This window comes from Macaca nemestrina, chromosome 3, assembly GCF_043159975.1.
Source record: "Macaca nemestrina isolate mMacNem1 chromosome 3, mMacNem.hap1, whole genome shotgun sequence".
Lineage (NCBI taxonomy): Eukaryota > Metazoa > Chordata > Mammalia > Primates > Cercopithecidae > Macaca > Macaca nemestrina.
In genome coordinates, this window is record NC_092127.1 from 183,492,304 (window position 1) to 183,515,650 (window position 23,347).

The 23,347-nt window shown below is 40.6% G+C and overlaps 1 long non-coding RNA gene across 1 annotated transcript in view; it reads right to left on the reverse strand.

The window, feature by feature from the left end:
• Positions 1-20,694, reverse strand: part of LOC105487921 (uncharacterized) — a 28,999-nt gene extending 8,305 nt beyond the window's left edge. Inside the window, exons 1-2 of the long non-coding RNA XR_011620669.1 lie at positions 20,415-20,694; positions 5,262-5,402 (exon numbers count right to left, since the gene is read on the reverse strand). This is a non-coding gene — a long non-coding RNA (uncharacterized lncRNA). The remainder of the gene's footprint in view (positions 1-5,261; positions 5,403-20,414) is intronic.
• Positions 20,695-23,347: the final 2,653 nt, after the last annotated feature.

Genomic DNA, 23,347 nt, shown 5'->3' on the forward strand with positions numbered 1-23,347 from the left:
CACAGTCATTCCTGTAACTCCCAATCATACTTTTACTACGTAACAAAAAAGATGCTTTCTTCCTAGCAAAACCCAAACAGCCATGATCTGGACTGTTCCTGGAATCTCAGATGTTGTGTAAGATAGAAATGCATTATAAAACATGAGCTTGCCTCCCCTCAGTGCAGCTTTATTGCATATTTATGCCTGTAGTTCCTGGGTGCTTCTGAGGCAGGAGACATGCTTGTTTACCATTTGGACTGGTTCCATTTCCACTCACCTGTGTGGAGTTTAATCTGAGAACCCCCTTCTGAGCCCCTTAAAGCTTTTTTTTTTTTTTTTTTTTTTTTTTTTTTTTTGATACAGAAGGAGCCTGGGGAGTCTACATAAATCCAAAGACTCCACATCAGGCACTGGCAGGAAGAATGTGTTGAGCTATGAGGCTTTTCTAGACCTTGCAGGATCAAAAACACAAGGGTGATATAGCAAGTGCACAGTGTCACAAGAGACAGGCGCCAAATCACACATGCTAATCAGAATGCCTGAAGGTTGGCAGAATTCAGGCAGCAATTTCTCTTCCACCGATCTCCACTTGACTTTTCTTGGGAACCAACAGGGAGATGTTGGGTTTGACTATTAATGAGTCAGTACACACTTTATTGGTCCTAAAGCACATTTGTCATGGCAATTTACATGAGTTAGCACCGTGTTTCTAAAGCTTACTATGGAATCTACCAAGCATTTGTTTTAACGAGCTAACACATCCAGAATGACTTATACTTTTTATGGTATTTATTACATATTGTCATAAACACTGTTAACTTAAATTATGGAACCATTTGCACACTAAAAGAAAAAACAAAGTGTTCATCATTAGAGCAAGAAAGAATCTTTAGAGACACCCACTCCAGCACTTTGTATTCTGTTGTATATAGAATAAAATCTGGTGGCATTCTTGTCTCATCTTAGCTAAAAGGAAATCTGAAGATCTGCAACTTGGCTGGGGTCCTGGAAGTCTGGGATGGGCAGGCAAGGACCATGGACTACAGTGGGTTAAATATAGGGACCTTCCATTGGGTAGAACCCACGAGAAAAACCGAACCCATCTTTAGATAAACAGGGAGCCAAGTTATCAATCCTTAATAACTAGGAAGGATAGTCCAAGTCATGGGAAAATTTAAGGATAATATACAGATTAACAGAACCTGGAGAGACTCCTGGAGTAGGCAAAACATAGCAACAGGCACGTTTCATGTTAGACTGTGCTCTTGGCTGTGTGGCAAGAACTTGGACTTAAGCTTTTCATAATAGTTACTAATTTCCTGGCTCTTAGTGTACATGTCCACTTGCAACTGGCACAAACTGGTTTTAAAGGCCATACTTTAATGTGATGTGTCTCTCTAGGATTTTCTGGAATGCGAATATTCATCGTCTCCCACATTTCATTAATCTCTCACACTCAAAGCTCTTTCCTGATGATGCTGCCTTCCCGAGAGTTAATGTGAAATGGTGATTTAAGAGTGTAGACTCTGGTTCACCAGCAAGCTATTTGTCCTTGGGACACTTCTTAACCTCTGTGTTGTAGGCAAATAACTCAACCTCTGTGCTGTAGGTAAACAGGCACAATAGTAATCTCTTTAGGGTTAGTGCGAGGATCGAGTTATAATATGCCGGATCCTTAAAATAGTGCCTGGCAATTAATGAATGCTATTTAGGGGTTTCTAATATTTATTAATTTTAATTATGTATCATTCCTCCCCTATTGTCTAAGGCTAGCAATGTGCAGAGAAGCAAGCATGTAACAGTTTGGAGTAAAAAAACTTAACAGCATTTGATTTTCAGCTTAATGGGTTTTTTAAAAATTGTTTTTCATTTCGAAATAAGAGAACGCAACACATTGGTGTAAATAAGCAGAATCCCTTTGAATGCAAACTGATGCAGTTATGTTAAATTGGTGACTCAAATTACATAACATTGTGATTACTTTTTTCCACATTTTATTAAGACTATAAACCTTTGAATTGGAAAAAGTTCAATGAACCCCAAATTGAGTAAATGTAAAATTCAAAATCATACAAAACCAATCACTATATCATTTAGAAATATATATATTATATATGAATAAAAACAATAAGCAGGAAAGACAAGATTAACAAAAATTCAGGATTGCTGTTACCCCTGGGGAGAAGAATGGGGGACTCAAAGGCTTTAAGTGTATTGGTAAATTTTTTCCCCCAAGGGACCTAAGGAGTAAATAAGTAGTATTATTATTCTTTAAATTGAATATGCAGAAAATATGTTTTTCAAGTATGCTAGATATCACAATAAATAGAAAATAAATTAATGAAGTTCATCCATTCTTTTTATGTGTTACTTATAATAACACAAACCAGAAAGCTGGGAGTCATTCTTGACCACTCCCTCACCAAGCAAATCTAATTAATTGTCACATTCTACTTCTCTCTACCTTCACTATCACAATCAGACCCAAGCCACCTTGACTGTCACCAAAAATACTGAAGTCCCTCCTGTCTCTTAAACCCCTGCTCTAATCCAATCTCCGGATAGCAGCCAAAGGAAACGCTTTAAACCTTACCTCTCTTCAACTTGTCTCTCTCTCCATCCCCTTTGCTATCAGAAGCAACAGAGTGACAAGTAAATTGCCCAAAGCCGCACAGCCAGGAAACAGCAGAGGCAGGACTTTGGGTGATATTGGGAAAGGCTTAGTCACTGCCTCACACAGGGTAATCTCTGGATAAAGGACAGATTTATTTCTCCTTGAATCACTATCTCACCTTCTTTGTCTGCTTAGTTTTCCTTAACTCTGACCTCAAACCACAATTTCCAAGAAATGCCTTCCTAAGCCCCTGGCCCCATTGCAGCAAGTCTCCACTGTTTGTCCTCCCAGCACTTTGTACATTTCTAGTAACATCCCTCCTCCACTGGATTGTGACCTCCACAAGGGTAGGAGCCTCTTTTGCCCACCATCACAGTGCACATCATACACCCTTGCTCACTCTGGTACTCTCCATGTCCATCTCTCAGTGAAAATGGTAGGTCACCAACCAGATCTCTCATCTTACATTCCAACAATAAGCAATCTGGTCTGCTGACCCTACCCACAGGACTGTGTGTGAGACAGGTGGGCTGGGGAACAGAGATCAGCCCTGGCCCATGGAACTCAAGATAGCCTGCTCCATGGAAGGGACCTGGTGCCCAGGTAGAAATCAAAGTGACTTTGGACACCCACGACCTCAATCTCTGGAGCCAGTGAACAGGTCACAAATTAGTCCCTTCTGCCCCTATTCTTTCAATCATATCCACTCCTCTCACCTGGAGAGGTGGAAGGCATCTGACGTCCACCCCAAGTATGCTGGGGCTACTAGTGACACAGACAAAGGTGGCCAAGCAAGATAAAGTCAGGGTAGGGGTGGGAGGGCAGGAGCAGGCATGGCCAAGGCTGTGGAGCTTCTCCAGAGAGCCGAATACGTTTGATCCTGCTGAAGTCTGGCTCTTTTCCTTGGCAGCACTGAATATGTTTACAATTATTGTCCATGATCTTTCTGCTCCACAATAGAGGAAGGGTACCTTCATGCTCCTCTGAATTCTTGTGTCCAGCACAGAGCACGACCAAGGGCATATGTCCAAGAAATGGGTGAGTGATGCGTCCAGCCCCTGTGAGTCCTTCAGGTCTTACTCAGGTACTTCGTTGAGAAGCCTTTATTCCTTGACACATTTCTTAGTTGTTTTGGTGCTCTTCACCATGGGACCGCATAGCCTTGGTGCTCTTGTATTGTGGGCTCAAAAGACATCTGCTGAATGAATAGACACTTGCAGGCTGACTCTCTCCTGAACAGTTGCTAGGTCCAGTGCTCTCTGCCTGGAATCCTCTTTCCTCTTCATTTACCCGTTCAGTTTATTTCAACATTTGAGGGATTACTAGATGTTACACTCTTTTACTGGACTCAAGGGTCATTTCCTTCAGAAGGCCTTTCTGACTCTTTCCTTTAGGGTTCATCTTCTCCATGGCTACTGTACCTAGGAGGACCTCTCTGCCCCAAGATCACGATGGTACCTTAAGCACAGAAACCAGATTTGACTCATCTCTCTGTAGCCATCATGCGGCCATGCTTGGCACCAGTGTGGGTTCAGGAAACACCTACAGAAGACATTATCTCTTAGGAGAGAGACAACCACTGAAGCAGACTGATCCTGATTGGGATTCCAGCCCTGCACTTGATAGCATAGCCAAGTTCCTTTCTCCCTATTAGTTTTCTGGGTTAAAACAGCCTACTCAGCCTGGAAATGAGGTCTAAACTATCTGGCAGAGTTGCCAGGATAGTCATTATCCCCTCAACCTCAGGAGACAGCAGGGCAGGATAGACTCCCTTAATATCTGGTACTTGGTACTCCAGATAGCTGAGAAAGGTGAGAGCAGGAGGAGAAGTTAGAGTAGAATTCATTCTTTTCTGCCCTAGTCTAAGGTTCTCCTTTCCCTCCACCATCAAAGTCACCTAGAAAACAGAGCCAAAAAACTAAATACTGATGTTTTATTTGGGGAGGTAAAAACTCAAGACATTAGGAGTGAGAAGCAAGAGAAGAAATAATGGGAAGTAATACAAGATGATGTATTACCAGGCTGGGCACTGCTTCATGACAAGCCTTGAGGAGGCACAGCAGTTGTGTCCACCTGATACTTGGGAAGTCTTCCCATAGACTGTGCTATTTTGGAGAAATGGAACTTTGCAGCAATTCATGGAAGGAAGGAAAGAAGGGGGAATTTATCTGCCTCGCAGTTAGCTGTCTCCCATTTTCCATTAGTCAAATTTTACCCCATAAGTATTAACTCTCCCACACTTCTAGGTTTGCTGGCGGCAAATTGGGATGTCAGATCTCATGCCCTGTGGTAGGGTATTTTATCCATGTCTTTAAAGTGGTGGGAAGAGACACAGACTCTATGCATATGGCCAGCGAGTGCCAGGGAGGACCTGATATAGTACATATATCCTGTCCAGTACAGTCCAACATTGGTTTTCTCATTTTCTGGAAGAGAACACAAGGCATAGTGATCAAAGATCTTTCCCAAGGTCACATGGTTATTAAGTGGTAAATTTAGGATTTGAGTGCTGCCTGGCTGTGGAAACTGTGGAAGGCCAAGATAAAGAACTTGAATTTTATGTAGCAGGCAAAGAAGTCGCTAAAGGGTTTTAAGCTTGAGAGGGACATGAAATAAAGAGCTTTTCAATGAAGCTCCCAATCTCTACTCTGCCCCACCTTCCTACCTGGCTAAACTCCAGTAGAAACAGGTGGCTACAGAAGAGTTCGAGCATTGAAGACAAGTTTTGAGAAGTCTCTGGGTCCTGAGCTTCATTTGGGCTTCAAGTATTGCTCCATAATCTTCCTGTGTTCATCCAAGCCTCCACCTACCAAAGAGACAAGCTGGTCAGAGACAGATGTGATCTGGGTAGAAAAGCCAAAATGAGAAGAGACTGACCTAAAGACGAGGAGAAGGAGGACCATCCATCTCTTCATCCTCAGCCTATGCATCTGAAGATCTTGGCATCTGCTGATGAATCCTTTGGTGTTGCCTGAGGTGGTCAGATCTCATAAACTGTCAGCTGCACTGATCATATCTATGTGATCTATATCTGTTGTATATCCACATATTTCACCCAAGCGCATCAGAAGGGAAGAAAGGCCATGTATGTGTAGAGCCTCTTACTTTGGCAGCCTGGTGTGCCACCTGACACTGGCTTAGTTCCTCAGCCACCTGATCCATTTTAGCCTGGTATCAGCTGTACATGGGGACTGTGTGGGGTCCAGATCCACTTCAGGCCAGACAGGAGACTGGTCACCGCAGTGTCACAGGTGGGTGTCCGGAAACCACCACATCCAATATTGCCTTATGGATCAACTACTTCTAGTGAAGTTCTGAAAAACTTAAACAACAATTGCTTACTGATTTGTACCTTCATTACATTTCTGGAATTCAAGCATATAATAAAAATAAGCAAAAAAATACTTTGGCATTTTATAAAAACTAGACATATGTTCTAGGCCCATGCTATTATAATCAGGTCTTTTACTTACATGAGTGTCAGGCTGGCCATTCAAAATCATGTGGGGCAGGGGATAATTCTCTATTTTGTGGGAGGGACTATATAATGTATTATAGGACAGCTAGCCTACCGAAGCCCTGCCCTCTAAACACCAGTAGTCCCCTTCTGTCCTTCATCATCATAATAAAAAAGCACCTCCTCAGATTTTCAAAATGCCCCATTGGGGGAATTATTGCCCTAGAAAGTATCCAGGAATGGGAGGCAGCTAATTGGTGGAGTGAAAGCCACACAGTGGGCAAGATTGCCCAGGAAGTTCAGAAAGAGTAATAAAAGACCAGGGACAAGGTCAAGTGAAATACAAACATTTAATAAATAGGAAACGGTAAGAAACAGCATGAAAAGACTGGAAACAGAAAGAAAACAAGTTTCAAGGCCAAAGGAAAAGAGGAACAGAAAAGGGCAAATAACGTTTTCTCTAGAAGAGACGTCAATAGTGTCAAATGAAGCAGATAAATTAGGTGAAATGAGGAACTGATGTAAGTCTACTGAATTCGACAGTTAAGAAGTAATTTCTGAATTGTCCCAAGGCTGTCAGTGCTGCCTTTGTGGACTGAGAATGTATTGCAGCAAATTTGAAATTGGACATCAAAACTGGAGACACTGCATTGTCAAATCTTTCTGAAAGGGAGAGAGAGATGAGAATTACGATTGACATGACTCAGTGGATCAAGGCAATTGAATTTTAATTCACATTCCATCGCATTTCCTTCAAGAAGTACCTTATCATTCCATACTTGTAAAATGTAAAAGCAATGCCTGGCTTCAATCAAACTCTAAAGAAATGTGTTTACTTGTTCATTTATTTGCTTTTAAAGCAAAAAAACCTTTCTGATTTAAACAAGTGAGACTTTCTTGAATAAATTCTACAGTGGAAAACTGAACATGCATAGACCTCTCTCTTCCTCTTCTTGAAGTCCCTGGCAATATCTTTAAGTGTGGTCTGTGTACAGCTACAAACTACAGCTCATGTAAACAGTAGCATGTTTCTTTCTCTTTCCCCAACATTAGTGACTCTGACACTTCTTCTGTTTCTTTCCAGGAGACACAGGTCAATATTGCTGTGTCTGAAATCTCATTGCAGAGCTTCACTAGGGCTCTTCACAATAACTACACCTCTTATCAGAAACGTCAACAATACCTGGGCTGTAAAGAATCTCTTTGCCAAAATGTGTCTTTAGTCTTAAAGTTGAATTGGTAAAGAATAGCATCCTCAGCATTTTACATTAAGAGTAGAAAACTTGAGCATGTTTATATGCCAAAGAGGGCAAGATAAAGAGGGGGAAGCTGATGGAACACGTGTTAAAATGATTCAATGATGAAATAAGGACCTCAAGACCGGAAGAAATTGAACCAAAACTCTTAGGTAGAAGGAGACCTTGACCAGGCATGGTGGCTCACGCCTGTAATCCCAGCACTTTGGGAGACCAAGGCGGGTGGATCACGATGTCAGGAGATCGAGACCATCCTGGCTAACACGGTGAAACCCCATCTCTACTAAAAATACAAAAAATTAGCCGGGCATGATGGCAGGTGCCTGTAGTCCCAGCTATTTGGGAGGCTGAGGCAGGAGAATGGCGTGAACCCGGGAGGCGGAGGTTGCAGTGAGCGAGATCGCGCCACTGCACTCTAGCCTGGGCGACAGACCTAGACTCTGTCTCATAAAAAAAAAAAAAAAGAAGGAAAAAAGAAAGATATAATCACACCTCCAGGGAGTGGGGCTTGGAGGGTGAGATGGTGCTTTTTAGAAGCTCATATAAAAGGGCCATGTCACTTGGGATGCATTAGACTGCAAATAATAGATGTCCTAAGTAAACAATAAAGATTAAACAATAAAGATATTATTATCTCATTTAAGAAGAAATGTATCCAGATTTGTTTAATAATAATGTGAAACAGTGAATCGAAATATCTGAAAATGACCATAAAAACTCACTCTCAGTTGCTAGGAAAGCAGGCCGGCTGTCATGAGGGAATGCAGAGTGGTTGCTACCTTCTCTAAGTGGGTGGAACAGTAACCAGCCTAAGCATTCTGTGGAGTGTGACCATAGCCTCCCTTCCCCTAGCATTCCCAGACAATTTTTGTAAACTCATCATTTTCAATAGATGATCCATGGTCCCTAAACCAGCAGCACCCACGTCATCTGGGAACATGTTAGACATGCAAATTCTCAGGGCCACCTCGGAACGCTGAATTAGAAGCCCTGGGGGTGGGGTTCAGTAATCTGTATTTTATCAAGCACTACAAGTTCATGCTAATGGTTAAAAACCACTGCTGTGAACATCTGATACCCAAAATCCAGATGCAGGGACTAGATCATTGAGGGCTTCAAAAGCAATGAAAAGCACTTTACGGAGTCAAGCAGGAGAACAGTTCTGTGTGATACCAATACCATGCTGCCAGTAGCCACACCCCTGGACCCATTTCAAGCTAATTCTCAAATTCAATTAGGAAAAGCAAAGGTTGCTGATTTTTAGCAAATGTTGCACAAATTTGATCGATCACAAGGGTATTCACAAGAGTATTGCGGAGACAATGCCCTAAAGGTCATGCTGATTCAGTTTTACCTGATAATTTGCCTCAATAATATAAATCTGAGAAGTATAGTAACAGAACACAAGACAGACCTAGACTGGCATCCGAGATCTATTTTTGACCATGTGTATCTTAACTTCTCTGAGATAACTTTACTCATAAAGCTCATACACACTGATCTCTTAAAGTTACTATAAGAGAAAGAGGATAACATACACTAAACATAGTACAGTGTTTGATGTGTCAGAAGAGCTTAGTAAATGATGTGAAAATAGCTCATTGCTGTGTGGTTTTTGTTGTGAATCTTGTAGTTATTGGTGCTTGGGTGTGATATTGAAGATGTAAAGAGGAGGAATGATAATAGCTGAAGTGAATGTCTGAGAGCTTTCGTAAGAAGTACAGACTGGGAGAGGAGGACACATAAAAAGCTTCCAATGCTGGAGATGCTTAAAATAAATCTTGAAGAATGAGTAAGAGAGAGAAGAGGCTTGAGGAAAGGTGATTCAAAGCTGAGGACACAACGTGGATATTGGCATGGAGGCACAAACAACTCTGCCTTTTAGGGAATATCTAAGGAGTATGGTTTGGATGAAGAGTAGGACCGATGACAAAGAGAGGGATGAGATGAAATTGTAGGCTAAGCCAGGGTCCTGACATGAAGACCCTACTTGGTCTACCTAAGGAATTGGACATATATTTGAAGAAAATGTGAGGACTGGTGGGTTTTTAGCAGGAAAAAGAGATCTGCTTTCAAAACCCTATAGAAGCTAAAGGGAGGAGAATGTATAGAAATAAAGAAGAACTTGGTGTCAGAGGACTTGTTTGCAGTTTGTCATCATGAATCAGGAGAGCAAAATGAGGGCCTGAGAAAAGCCATGAGGGGAGAGTGAGCGATTACCCTAAGATATTTTAATTAAAAAAAAGTTTTCTGACAGATAACAGAATCCTGATTATCAAGACTTCCCACATTAAGAAAAAAAGAATAAATGGAATGGACTCTGAACATGTCTTATGTGACTATCAATGTGCCAGGAACAAATGTGACTTGGTTCTTGAGTTTAACACCTTATAGCATCACAGGGAGAACAAGGCACACATGCCATGCACTGTTAGGAAAAGTCAAATTAAGTATGTGCTAAATGCTAGTAGGTGTGCTTGAGACACAACTAAAGCAAGGTCTTGAAAGAACTATTCTGGCCCCAACCCCAGAGTCCCAGGATATAGTTTCAACTTTGTCATTGCCTTGGAGAGTGGTGACCTTCACTGTCCCATTTGGGTCTTATTTTTCTCCTTTATACAAATGACAAGATTGATTTGAATTGAAAAGATAAGAAAATGACCCAGGCAATGCTTCTCCAAACAGAGCTTATGCCTGCAAACTGTCATACTGAAAGTCACAGAATAGAAAATAGGTGTCATCTCCTGATAAGAAATAATTCAGATACTATCCTTCGGTTGAAATAAATGTAGACATAATGACTTTTGCATATAATGGAAATATTCATACATTTTAAAGATGAAACACAAAGCTTCAAAGACGTATCTCGCTTGCAAGGTATAATAGACAGACTTCTAAGATGGCCCTCAATGATTTACACCTCCTGGCATATACATCCTTTTGCATTTCCTGTCCCTTGAGTATATGCTAACCCTAGTCACAGAAAAAGAAATAATTAGTAGAGTGAACAGACAACCTGCAGGATGGGAGAAAATATTTGCAATCTATACATACAATGAGGGTCTTGATATGGTTTGGACCTGTGTCTCGCCCAAACCTCATGTCACAGTGTAATCCCCAAAGTTGGAGGTGGGGCCTGATGGAAGGTGATTTGTTCATGGAGATGGTTTCTCATGAATGGTTTAATACCATTCCCTTTGTACTGTCCTCATGATAGTGAGTGAGTTATCATGAGATCTTGTCATTTTTAAAGTGTGTAACACCCCACTCTGTCTCTTCCTTCTGATCCAGCCATGTTTGAAAGTTTCTTGAGGTCACCCCAGAAGCCAAGGAGATGCCAGCATAGTGCTTCCTTTACAGCCGCCAAACCGTGAGCTCATTAAACCTCTTTGCTTTATAAATTACCCAGTCTCAGGTATTTCTTTATAGAAATGTGAGAATGGACTAATATAGGTCTTATATCCAGAATTTACAAAAAACTCAAACAACTCAACAAAAAACCCCAAGTAATCTCATTAAAAGTGGGCTAAAGACATTAATAGACACTTTTTAAAAGAATACAAATGGCCAACGAGCACACGAAAAGATGTTCAACATCACTAATTATCTGAGAAATGCAAATTAAAATCACAATGAGATACCATTTTACACAAATCAGAATGGCTATTACTAAAAAGACAAAAAATAATAGATTTGTCAAAATTTTGGAGAAAAAGGAGCTCTTATACACTGTTGGTGGGAATGTAAATTAGTACAATCTCTATGGAAAATAGCATGGCTAGTTCTTAAACAACCAAAAATAGAACTATTATAGAATCTAGCAATTCTACTACTGAATATCAATCCAAAGGCAGGAAAAAATCATAAAAAGATACCTGCACTGGTATATTTTTCTTAGCACAATTCACAATAACAAAGATACAGAATCAACCTAAGTATACAACAATGGAAAATTAGATTAAATGAGGTATATATACCCAGTGAAATACTATTCATTCATAAAAAAGAATGTCTTTTACAGCGACATGCATGGAACTGAAAGCCATTATCTTAAGTGAAACAACTCTGACACAGAAAGAAAAATACCAAACATTCTTGCTTGTAAGTGGGAGCTAAAGAATGTGTAAACATGGAAACAAAGAGTAAAATGATGGACAATAAAAACCTAGAGGGGTGCTGGGGTGGGAGGGGGGTCATGATGGGAGGTCACTTGGTGAGTTCAATGTGCATTGCTCCAGTGCAAGCTTTGACTTCACCACAACGAAATATATCAATGTACCAAATTGCACTTACACCCCATGAATGTATATATTTTTTTAAAAAGGGAATATAATAGAATACAGCAAAATTAATAGAAATAAATTTACAAGTTTGGGTTAGAAAAAAAACGAGAAACTCTCACTCTCTCTCTCTTTCCTCTCATTTAATCCCACCGATGAAGCCAGTTTTCATGCTGTCAGCTGCCCTACTGAGATGACCACCTGGTCAGAAACAGCCAGCAAAGAACTAAAGCCCTCAGTCAGACCACCCACAAGGACTGAACCCTGCCAATGACTAGATGCATGAACTTGCAAGCATATTCTTCCGTATTTGAGTCTTGAAATGATTGCAACACTGGCTGACCCTTTGATTGTAAGAGATCCAGTGACCCCAGATAAGGTGTACCGGGATTTCAGCCCCATGGAAACGATGAGATAATATAGGTTTGTTATTGTGGTAATCTGTTATGCAATGCAACATACCCAAGGGATCACTTTGGGCTGTGGTCAGAAACACCCACTAAAATAGTCTCTCCCTTGTCTCTGCCATTAGCAGCAGTTGGTGGAAATGTCTATGAAACATCCTTAAGAAGAGCAACATTTAATTAGGTGAGGGTAAGTGAATGGGTGTTCCATTGAAAGTGTGACTCCTCAGATTCCAGATCTGCAGGAAAAAAACTTCTCTGGGTGGGAAGGAGTTTATTTCTGCTGCTCTTTCTCAATAATTTTTTTGAAATAAATGAAAGTAAGGGAGATTTGTAAAGACTGTCTTTGGAGATAATAAGTGAAATTATTATTGGCATCCATAACTCAAAGACAAAGTGGATGAAGATGTGTAATGTGAATGTAAACTGTGAAATTTTTTTAAATTTATTTTTTATTATTATTATACTTTAACTTCTAGGGTACATGTGCATAACGTGCAGGTTTGTTACATATGTATACTTGTGCCATGTTGCTGTGCTGCACCCATCAACTCGTCAGCACCCATCAACTCGTCATTACGTATGTTTATTGCGGCACTATTCACAATAGCAAAGACTTGGAATCAACCCAAATGTCCATCAGTGACAGACTGGATTAAGAAAATGTGGCACATATACACCATGGAATACTATGCAGCCATAAAAAAGGATGAGTTTGTGTCCTCTGTAGGGACATGGATGCAGCTGGAAACCATCATTCTTAGCAAACTATCACAAGAACAGAAAACCAAACACCGCATGTTCTCACTCATAGGTGGGAACTGAACAATGAGATCACTTGGACTCAGGAAGGGGAACATCACACACCGGGGCCTATCATGGGGAGGGGGGAGTGGGGAGGGATTGCATTGGTAGTTATAACTGTGAAATTTTTATATGTGTTTTATTTCACTTTAACGTGAAAGTGTGGGTTGGCAGACAGACGTATATGGGTGGCAGATATTTCTTACAATTAGCAGAAATTATTTACTAGTTTGTGTTTATCATAGGAAAAATGGAGGTTCTAGAGCAGGACAACCTGAGGTAAAATTCCAGCTCATCTGCTCACTAGTAGGGCAAGTAAATTGTCTCTGTTTCTTCCTCTGTAGAATGAGTAGAATAATAATAATAATAATAATAATACCTCTTTATTGGTTTGTTGTAAGGATCAAATGAGTTAATTTTTGACATGTTGCATAAATTATCTATTACTACATCTATGTAACAAACAACCCTCAAACTTAGTGGCTTAAAACAACAATGTCTTTTTGCTTATGAGTCTACAGGTAATCTGGATGGCTCTGCTGATCTGAACTAGTATTGGTAGATCTCAGCGGGACTGGCTCAGGAGTCTGAGGTCAGCTGGTGGATTGGCTGGGGGTTGGTTTCTCTAGGTGGTCTCATTTACATTTTCTGGCAGTTGGGTAACTGTTGGTTGGGGTGATAGAATTTGCATGGGCCACATGTCTCAGATCTTTCAGTAGCCTACCTTGAACTTGTCCATAAGGTAGCAGCAGTATTCCAAAAGAAAAAGAGGAAGCATGCAAGACTCTTGACACCTAGGCTTCTAACTGGCACAACACCACTTCTGCCTTGTTTTATTGGTCAAAGAAAACCACAAGGCCAGCCTAGACTCTACCACTTGATAGAACTATAAGTTCATACGACAAAGGGAAGGGAATAATTGTCACTATCTTTGCCAACAATCCTCCATAGTTGTTGGAACTGAAATGTTAGCTATTGTTACTATGATTAGATGAGGCTGTGGCATAATAATAACTAAAATCCTAGAATATCAGAGTTTTAAGAGCCCTCAGAGAACAATTAGTTTATATATTCAATGTTTTTATTGTATAAATAGGAAATGTAAGGAAAGCCATTTGTTTTAGGTTTCTTGTTTAATGATAAGCTTGGACTAAAACCCAAATCTTCTGACACCTGGGCAATATTCTTCTCAAAGACTCTGAACCCTAATATATATGACTATCTATGAATGTACGTGACTACATTATTATTATTTATATATATACATGTAATTATAGTCATATTTTTACTTAGTCTACAAAATATTTTCTAGATATTAGCTTCTTTACTTGTTAGTTTAAGGCATCTGAATGCAAAAATTTTGTTGTTTTTTTGTGTGTGTGTGCTGATTGTATTCAGTGACGCCTAAAGGATGCTATCAAGGATCTTTGGACAAGGATCACAGAATGTTGAATTGAAAACATTTCCCAAAGCCCCAAGATATATTTCAACACTCACCTCCAGAAACCATTGTTGCATGGCTGCCCAAGATAAGACTGGCCCTATTTTATAATTCAGCTTTACTTCGGGGCAGAGGGAGTGAGGCAGAGCATCATAAACCCAGCCAATGGAATGTGTTATAAAAGCCCTTGTTCTTTCACCCTAAGGACAAGCTGTGGAGAAATGATATGGGAAATGTGGATATAGAGTCCCTGCTTCGAGAGAGCAGTGAATTCTTAGAAAAGTCAGTGCAATCCTCCCAGTGACTATAATTGCCATGGAAGCCCAGAGGGCTACGCATGGAGACACAATTGTGTTTGCTGCTGCTGTTGTTGTTGTGTTGCCATTTTTGGTTGTTGCTCTAATGGTCCTCGGCACATGGCATGGTGTCATTCATACATTTGGGGAATATCTCAATAATGGGGAGCCAAGTGTTTTTTCCTTATGTGTTGCTTTTGTCAGGATGATCTAGATCATGCTACAGTAACAATCAATTCCCAAACCCCAATACATTAAAACAAGAAATGTGTGTTTCTTACTGTCCTGAAATGCTCATTATGGATAAACTAGAAGCTGTACTGTTTCTCTCTTCAGTGCCCAGGTTGGAAGAACAGCCCACTCAAAATAACTGCAGATTGTTGTGGCAGAGAAGACAAGATAGTAATTGAGAACTGGTTCTAAGGTGTTTTCCCGAAAGTGGTTGGTAAAGCAACTCCTACAGCCATGCCTAACTGCAAGGGAAGAGAGAAGTACAATTTTACAAGATGCCTAGAAAAAAAACCCAGAAACTGTAATACTTTGAGGAATTTGAATGTCTACTAGGCACATACCATCAAGTTAAGGTTACATTAGAGGCTAATGAGTGGCAGGTATATGAATATGTGCATCAACATTAAACCCTCAGATTTTATTACAAAGCTTACAATGTCCCATTCTCTTTAGGCAGATGAGATTCTCCCTCGTTTCACTCCTACTTATTAGAAAGATACAGACAAGGCAGTAAGACTTCTGTTCATGGGTAATCTCTTCTTTACTCCCATCCCATGGTAACCACCTCATCTGCTATTTTTATGGGATTTTGTTTCACGAAATTCCTTCTCTCTTCTGTATCTCTAGACATATCATGTATCTGGTGTCCCCACTCCCAGCGATCACCCTTTCTCTACCCATCTTTTCACAATCAAGAATCTTAAGCATACTCAGAAGCAACTCTGTTCACTCTCTAGTCTCACATTCATCACATTTTCAAGTTCTACTCATACTCTAAGGGGAGAGAATAAGAAAAGGGTGAGAGTCAATGAGGTCATCTTAGAATTCTGCCTGCCACACCAAAGGCCAAAGAACAAGAAATGTCAAGTATAGGTGGGAGCACTATTTCACTTGCTTAAAATCTCTAATCCAATAGGATAACACCTGTTGAACAGAAAAAAAAAAAAAAAAAAAAAGTGAATGAATGAGCCCATGACTGAGGCCTCTGAATCATTCTCTATAAGGCTACCTTTATCCCTAACAGGTAGTACCTGTAGTACTTGTTAGTAGTACCCTGGGGGAATGTACTACCTGTTAGGGGTAGACTACCCAGACAGCATGGATATATTGGTCATCTGAAAATCCTGGCACCCCAACAGGAATGCTTCTCACTGTCTTACCCTCAATGTGACATAATGCCCTGGCATAAAACCTCTGCCACTGGATGGTCAGAGTTCACGTTCCACCTATCCTTTTACTATTTTGTCATGCTATCCAAAGTCACTGAACCTCACGTAGACTTAGCCTTTTTTTTTTTTTGTAAATATAACAATAATAACTGCCTCATAGTGTTTTCACAAAGATTAATGAAAATGTTGTAAGCACACATCTAGGCACACACTGAGTGCTCAACAAATGTTAGTTACCATTGTTATTATTGCTGTTGTCACTTTCACCTATTCCTTTAAAGCATCAGCACCTTGTTGCTCACCTCTTTTCTTTTTCCTCCCGTTAGTCTTCTTCTTTCACAGAAACAATCAGAAGCCTGTTACATTTGCTAAAGTGCTGATACCAACAAAACAAAATCACCTCTTAGCCAGCTCACTCTCCAAAAAGTAGTAGGATGAATTTGTGTTCCCTCCCCACCACCCACTTCCTGGAACTAGACCACAAGGCAGAAAGTAGAACACGGGGGCTGAGAAGGCCTTTTATTTTCTTTGTTTGAATACAGTGATGTGGATAGAAAGGGCCTAAAGAGAGGCTAAAGGTCTCAAAAAGAAAATCACAGATGGTTTATTAGAAATGGCTTTTCCATTAACCATCTGTGTGACCTTGGGCATGTTGTACTTCACCACTGCAGTCCTGTGTCCACTCCTTTGCAGAAAGAGGAGCTTACCCTGTGAGATCTGGCATCTCACACTGACATTCTGACATCCATGATACGAGGGCAGCACTGCAAACAGCCCAGAGCCTCCTGTGCAGGAATGGAACACACATTGTCCTGATGGCTGAGGAAGGCTCGGCTCATTGATTTGACCAGCCTTGTATTGCCAGCAAAGAAAATGGTAGCTCCCTCCGTGAGATAAAGCTGAAAGTCATGGAGCAGAAAGGCAGCAGAAATGGAAACCCATTGATACCAATACTCTCCAGGTCTATAATACTACATTGGATTCTACAGAGCCCTTCCATGTACGTCATCAATCTGGATTTCACAAACAATGGCATGGGGTAGGTAGAGTGGTTATTAGTATCTACATTTGTGAGAGGCTTACGTTCAGGCCTCTGCCCAAGATGAGAGCAAAGGTTGAGACCCAGATGTAGCATGGTAAACAAGTTAAAGAGATTTTAGGTCTATAGCCTTAGATTTTTGTCTATTGTCTCTCTGCTAGTTGACCTTGGAACAAGACCTTTTACAAATTCTCTACTCTGAGATTTGCACTGTCCTGGCCTATAGAGGAGGAATAATAATAATAATGATAACTAAAATATCAAAGGGTGATTGCAAGGTCCACATCAGATCATGTATATGATTCTACTACACTGACTATAAAATGGTGAGCTTAGTTAGTTTTTTTGAATTGCCGTGGCACCTGGCACTGCATTGTACTCACTCTTCCAGAAATGATCACCCATAGACAGGCAAAATAATCTACATCATGTGTCTGGCAGATTTATATTCCTGAAGCTACTCCTTCATCTATCTCATTCTATGTATCACGTCTTAGCAAACCCCTTACACTTCTCTCCCCAAATCTATATCCCTATCTTAGGCTTAGCAAACCCCTTACACTTCTCTCCCCAAATCTATATCCCTATCTTAAAAACTATCATAAGCTTCAACCTCACCAATGACTTTTATGGTGATTAGACCCTCTTAATTCAGCCACTGCCCCCTCCACTGAACTCAGAGATGGATGGTGGCCTGTCAATCTGTCCAATTGGGTAATATCTACCTTGGTAGAGAGACACTACCCACCTGATTATTAGCAGGCCACAAGAAACAGAAGGAACACACACTTGGGAGGAGTAAAAATAAGTAATTCCAACTCTAAGCTGTTGGAACTTTAAATTATTTTGCGCCTTAAAGGAATAAGATCACAGGGCTTGAGTCAGGTGCCAGGCAGCTGCAACATAGGCAGCTGTAAACTTTGTTTTTCTTACTATGGATTAGCCTCCTCCCTCACCTACAGTGTTTTGTAAAATGTAAATGACTAAAGGGCACCAGGGAAGGGAAGACCCCCTACCCTCTTATTGTTGATTTTTGTTATACAGTAACTTCCCTCTTACCTCTCTCACACAAAGACCACGGCTGTCAAATTATCTAATCTAGCAGTCCCAACCTTTTTGACACTAGGGACGAGTTTCACAAAAGATAATTTTTTCATGGGAGTGGGAGGGATGGTTTCGAGATGAAACTGTTCCACAAGAAGTATGCAACATAGGTCCCTCACATGCACAGTTCACAGTAGGGCTCGTACTCCTATGAGAATCTAATGCCACCGCTGATCTGATAGGAGGCAGAGCTCAGGGGGTAATGCTTGCCCAACCACTCTCACCTTCTGCTGAGTAGCCCAGGACCACTGGTCTGTAGCCCAGGTCTTGGGGACCTCTGGTCTACTGGAAGGTTAAACATACTCTTTTAAATTGGAAAGGAAATGAAAACAGGTTGTACAGAAAAGAAAAACTATAACTAATTAAATTGTTGTAACTCATAAACCAGCCTTGTATAGAAAATGTTGTAATCCTGTTAAATTTTTTTGTTTGTTTTCTTCCTTCATAGGCAAAATCTTAACTTTTAACTTCAAAGAACTGACTTCACTTCTCTGATGTCTGTGTTTTCCAGGTGGCCATTCCCAGCTTTTTATGTGAATACCTCTTTAAACTGGATTCTGATCTTTCTGATTATTTCTCTCCCAGCTCTGCCACTGGCCTGCTGGGTGACTTTGGTGAAGTCACTGAATCCATCAGAAGCACAGTTTCCTTTTCTACAAAGTAGACAGTACAATTCCTGTCCTCCAGTCCCACAGATTTCTAGGCATCAATAATGGAGGTGTTGTAGAATCGCTTTGTGAATTCATGTGCTGCAGAGACAGTCCTTGTTCATGATTTGTTGTTTAAATATTGTAATTTTGTTTGATTGTTTACTGAAGTCGTGTCTGAAAACTCCCATCTGTAACTAATCTCTGACTCAATGAACTTCCATGATAATGTTTTAAGAGAGAAAAAGAAAGAAAAATCATATTCTGGATACCTACTAAAAGCTAGGTAATATATTAAATTTACTTGTGTTGCTTATCTCATTTTAGTCCCACAACAACCCTCTGAGGAAAATAGGATTCTCTCTTCCCAGAAGGTAAGCGACTCTCTTGGGTTTCTGGCCTGAGTGACCACAGGCTTAGTGATGCCAATGACAGACAAAGGAGGACTCATGGGCTCTGAGCAGATCCTGGGGGATTACTTGCTGATATACCCAGAGGGAGTTGTCCTGCAGGCAGGCAGAACTCAGGTCTGCACCTGGAAGGGGTCTTGGCTGAGCCTGGACACTTGTGGGTCATTCATGAGGAGGAAAATGAGACTGAGTGTGTGAATGTGGTCAGTCAGGGAAAATGTATAGACTGAAATATGGAGACTACAATGGAATACTTGGGACTAATATTTAAAAAATGGACTGAAGAAGAGAATGAGATGGAGAAGATTCAGGAACTGCTAGAGAAGCAAGGGGAGTGTGACAGTGAAGAAAGATCTCACTTAACGTTAGGCTTTTGAAAATGGCAACTCCAAACAAAACGATGTGTGACAAAACCAATTTTTCCACAGGCTAATTGATATTAACAAGACTTAAGTTTGTACTCCATATTCTGGTCAGAAAAACATCATTATACATCTAAATGGAAACTCCAAACACTTCTAATATTAAACGTTGACATAAATATGAGATATGCATGTGTTGAAGAAAAATGAATAAAAACAAGTTAGATAATCATTTACTCATTTATTCTAGTACAGGGTCTTGGGGGGCTGCAGCCTGTCCCAGCAGCTCAGGAGCCAAGTGGGACCCAACTCTGGCCAGGATGCCATCCCATCACAGAGCACATTCATGCCCACATCCACACTCCTTCAGACTGGGACCACTGAGACGCACCAACAAACCTAATGTGCACAGTTTTGACGTGTGGAAGAAACTGGAGTACTCAGAGAAAACACATGCAGACACAGACCTGGGGAGGACTTGCAAACTCCATACAGACAGTGGCCCCAGCTGGGCATCAAATTTTTTTTCATAAACATTATAATGAAACATTGTTGAATTAAACAGCATTATTTGAGAAATTGCTATATGCCGCTGCCGAATTCAGCAAGAGGAATTTCAAATAGGAGGAAGAGTTTGACGATGCTTACAATTGTTTGATTTTTATAATATAAGGATTAAAAAATGTCCAGTGAATTTGGCAGTAACTTCTTCATTAACCACAGGGAGGCCATCTTCAGTGGAGTCATGGCAGAGGAAGGCTGCATCACTGTGGTTTAAGGAATGAGTGGGAAGGGAGGAGCATGCAGAGAGAATTAGTTGACAACCCCATGAGAAAGTGCAGACTGGTGAGTGATAACCGGGAGAGGATGAAGCCTCCAGGGAGAGCGTTGTGCATGCAAAATGGCTGATAAACTTACAGAAAGTCAGCAGTTGTTTGCAGAGGAACGGTGAATCTGGAGTCCTGACATCTTGTGCACTACTCAGAGATAGCTGAAGAAATGTGGTTCCAGCAGCCCAAAGCTGAAAAGAGACATTGGTGAGCTACAGCACGTCCAACAAAAGTGATGAACATAAGAAAGTAGTTCAACATTTCCGATGATGCACATACACACAATACACACAAAACACATATACAACATATGCATTACACACACATTGAGCACACAGCACACACAACACAACACGCAAACACATATACAATACATGCATATTACACACATACAACATGCATAAACCATGTATACAATGTATCATATGCACATCAGACATACATTACATACACAGCACATCCAGTACAGGTAAAACACACATACAATATACATCCACCCACTAGATAACACACATAGCATATATGGGACACACATGTGCATATATGCACCATATACTTGTATGCACAAAACATCCACATAACACACACACACACACGTACACACACACACACACACAGAGTAGAATTGCCTAGCAAGCCAAGGATGTACATACCATAGTCCCAGCAAGAAGCATGGGAGGAAGGGAAGAGACTGATGTGTACTAGTTTTGGAAAGGCTACAAGCTCACGTGTTTAATCAAGCAGAGAGAAGAGAAGGCAACCAAGAAAAAAAGCATGAGAACAAGATGTGCTCACCTTCAATCTTTGCCAGTGCAAGCCACAGTACCATTGTGGGAGCAGAAACTGTAACCCTCTGAGCATACCCTTGGGTGTCCAGCACTGAACTGGAGTGAACTACTATTCCGTTACAAAAAAGAAAAGACACTCAAACTGTCCCCCACCCTTTTTTTTATTTGCAATAAATGAGTGGTCTCTTGGAAACTCTCACATGTCTACTTCAAATGTGCTGTTTGAAATGCTGAATATAAATCATTGTACTATAAAGACACATACACACATATATTTATTGCAGTACTATTTACAATAGCAAAGACAGGGAACCAACGCAAATGCCCATTAATGATAGACTGGATAAGGAAACTGTGGTACATATACACCATAGAATACTATGCAGCCATAAAAAGGAATGAGACCATGTCCTTTGTGGGGACATGGATGAAGCTGGAAGCCATCAGCCTCAGCAAACTAACACAGGAACAGAAAACCAAACACCACATGTTCTCACTCTTAAATGGGAGCTGAACAATGAAAATACACGGACACAGGGAGGGGAACAACACACACTGGGGCCCTTTGGGGGTGGGGGTGAGGGGAGGGAACCTAGAGGGTGGATTAATAGGTGCAGCAAACCACCATGGCACATGTATATAACAAAGCTCCACGTTCTGCACGTGTAACTTGGAACTTCAAGTTAAAAAAGAAAAAAAGAAAAAAGAAATGCTGAAGTCATGGGGAGACCATTATATATAGTCTCTACAGACTCAATTCCTGTTGATAGAAAAAAGAGACTCAAACAAAGGGCACTGGGGGCCAAACCTGAGGGAGAAAGAAAAGACGCTTTCTGCCATTGATGGGCATCATCACTTCATACTAAGGCCACCCCTCCATGATGAGTCTTGGAAAGTGTTTTGTTTTATCTGACTGAGATTTTTTTGTTTTCTACATAGGAAGAATCCAAGACAAACGTGAAAATTCATTCTTTTCCTTGTTGCCTCCAGTGAAAAGAGATGGGGATGAGGGAGAAATTTACCATTTACTCTTTTTTTTTTTTTTTTAAAGGTTTTTCCTATTTTCTTATTCCCCACTGAGTAAAAAACTCTGGAAATGGTCTCCAGGCTCTCAACAACAATATTCTGTTTTCATTTCTTACCGCATTTTCTTTCTTTCCCAGGTCTCTTCTGACAGTGCCAAGTTGCACACTGGGTTGTCATAGAATGTTCTGAAGTTGTGTAAAAGGAACTGGCACAAAGGAAAAGAAAATTTTTTTCTCCTACTCTGCTTAAATTAGTCATTGTCTCCAGCAGTGATATCCATTTCCTGTTACTTTCCTGGTCTGGCTTCCTTTCTTTTTCCTGCAGATATTCTGATTTGAGCTCAGTGCATACATTCACCCCAGAAGTTCCCAGGATGCCAAGAAAGATCCTTGCCAACAGACCTTATCATGTTCCTCTTGAAAAGGTTTTGTCATTCTTTGGATGACTGTGGAACATCTAGTCTCATACATGCCTATTTTTTTTTTTATTGGGTTTCTGCACAGTCACAACCCAATAATGCACAATGGTAAGATGTCCCAACTGACACAAAACTAAAGAGTCAAAATACCCTCTGTTGTCAATCGCTGCCTAGCTCAGAGGCTGTTTCAAGATTTGCCTTGAGTTCAAAGAATTGGCCCAAGGTGCATTTATCTTTGAAAATGCATGTTCTGTTCAGTGCTTCTTCCTTTCGCCTGGGAAAGTCCTGGCTTGTGTCTATCCCCCAGGAGTAATCATTTATAGCACCCATTTCATTCTCACAAGTGTCTCAGTTTGCACAACAAGTTTCATAGCCAGCAAGGATACAGTATACATTGGAGACACAAAGATAGAAAAGACAGTATCCTTGCCTTAGAGGAGCTCAGTCTTTTTAGAAAGACAGGCAAGTAGATGATTGTAATATAAGAGCTAAGATAAATATACGAATAGAGTTATATGACTTCATCCCACTGTCTCTATGTCCCTTCTGTCCAGCACACTATCTAGAACACAGAGGTGTTTGGTAATTTTATTGTTGCTGCTTTTGTTTTAACCAATCACAGTGTTCTTTCTATAGACAGAATGTTCCCAATAACAGGTCATTCTCCCTTCTTTCTGCCCCATCTTTTCTTGCTCCATTCTTTTATGGAAGAAAAGAGTGTCCTGGACATATAACCTCAAAAAAAAAAAAAATCAAGAGCATGGATGAAAATCACAGGGGTAACAAACT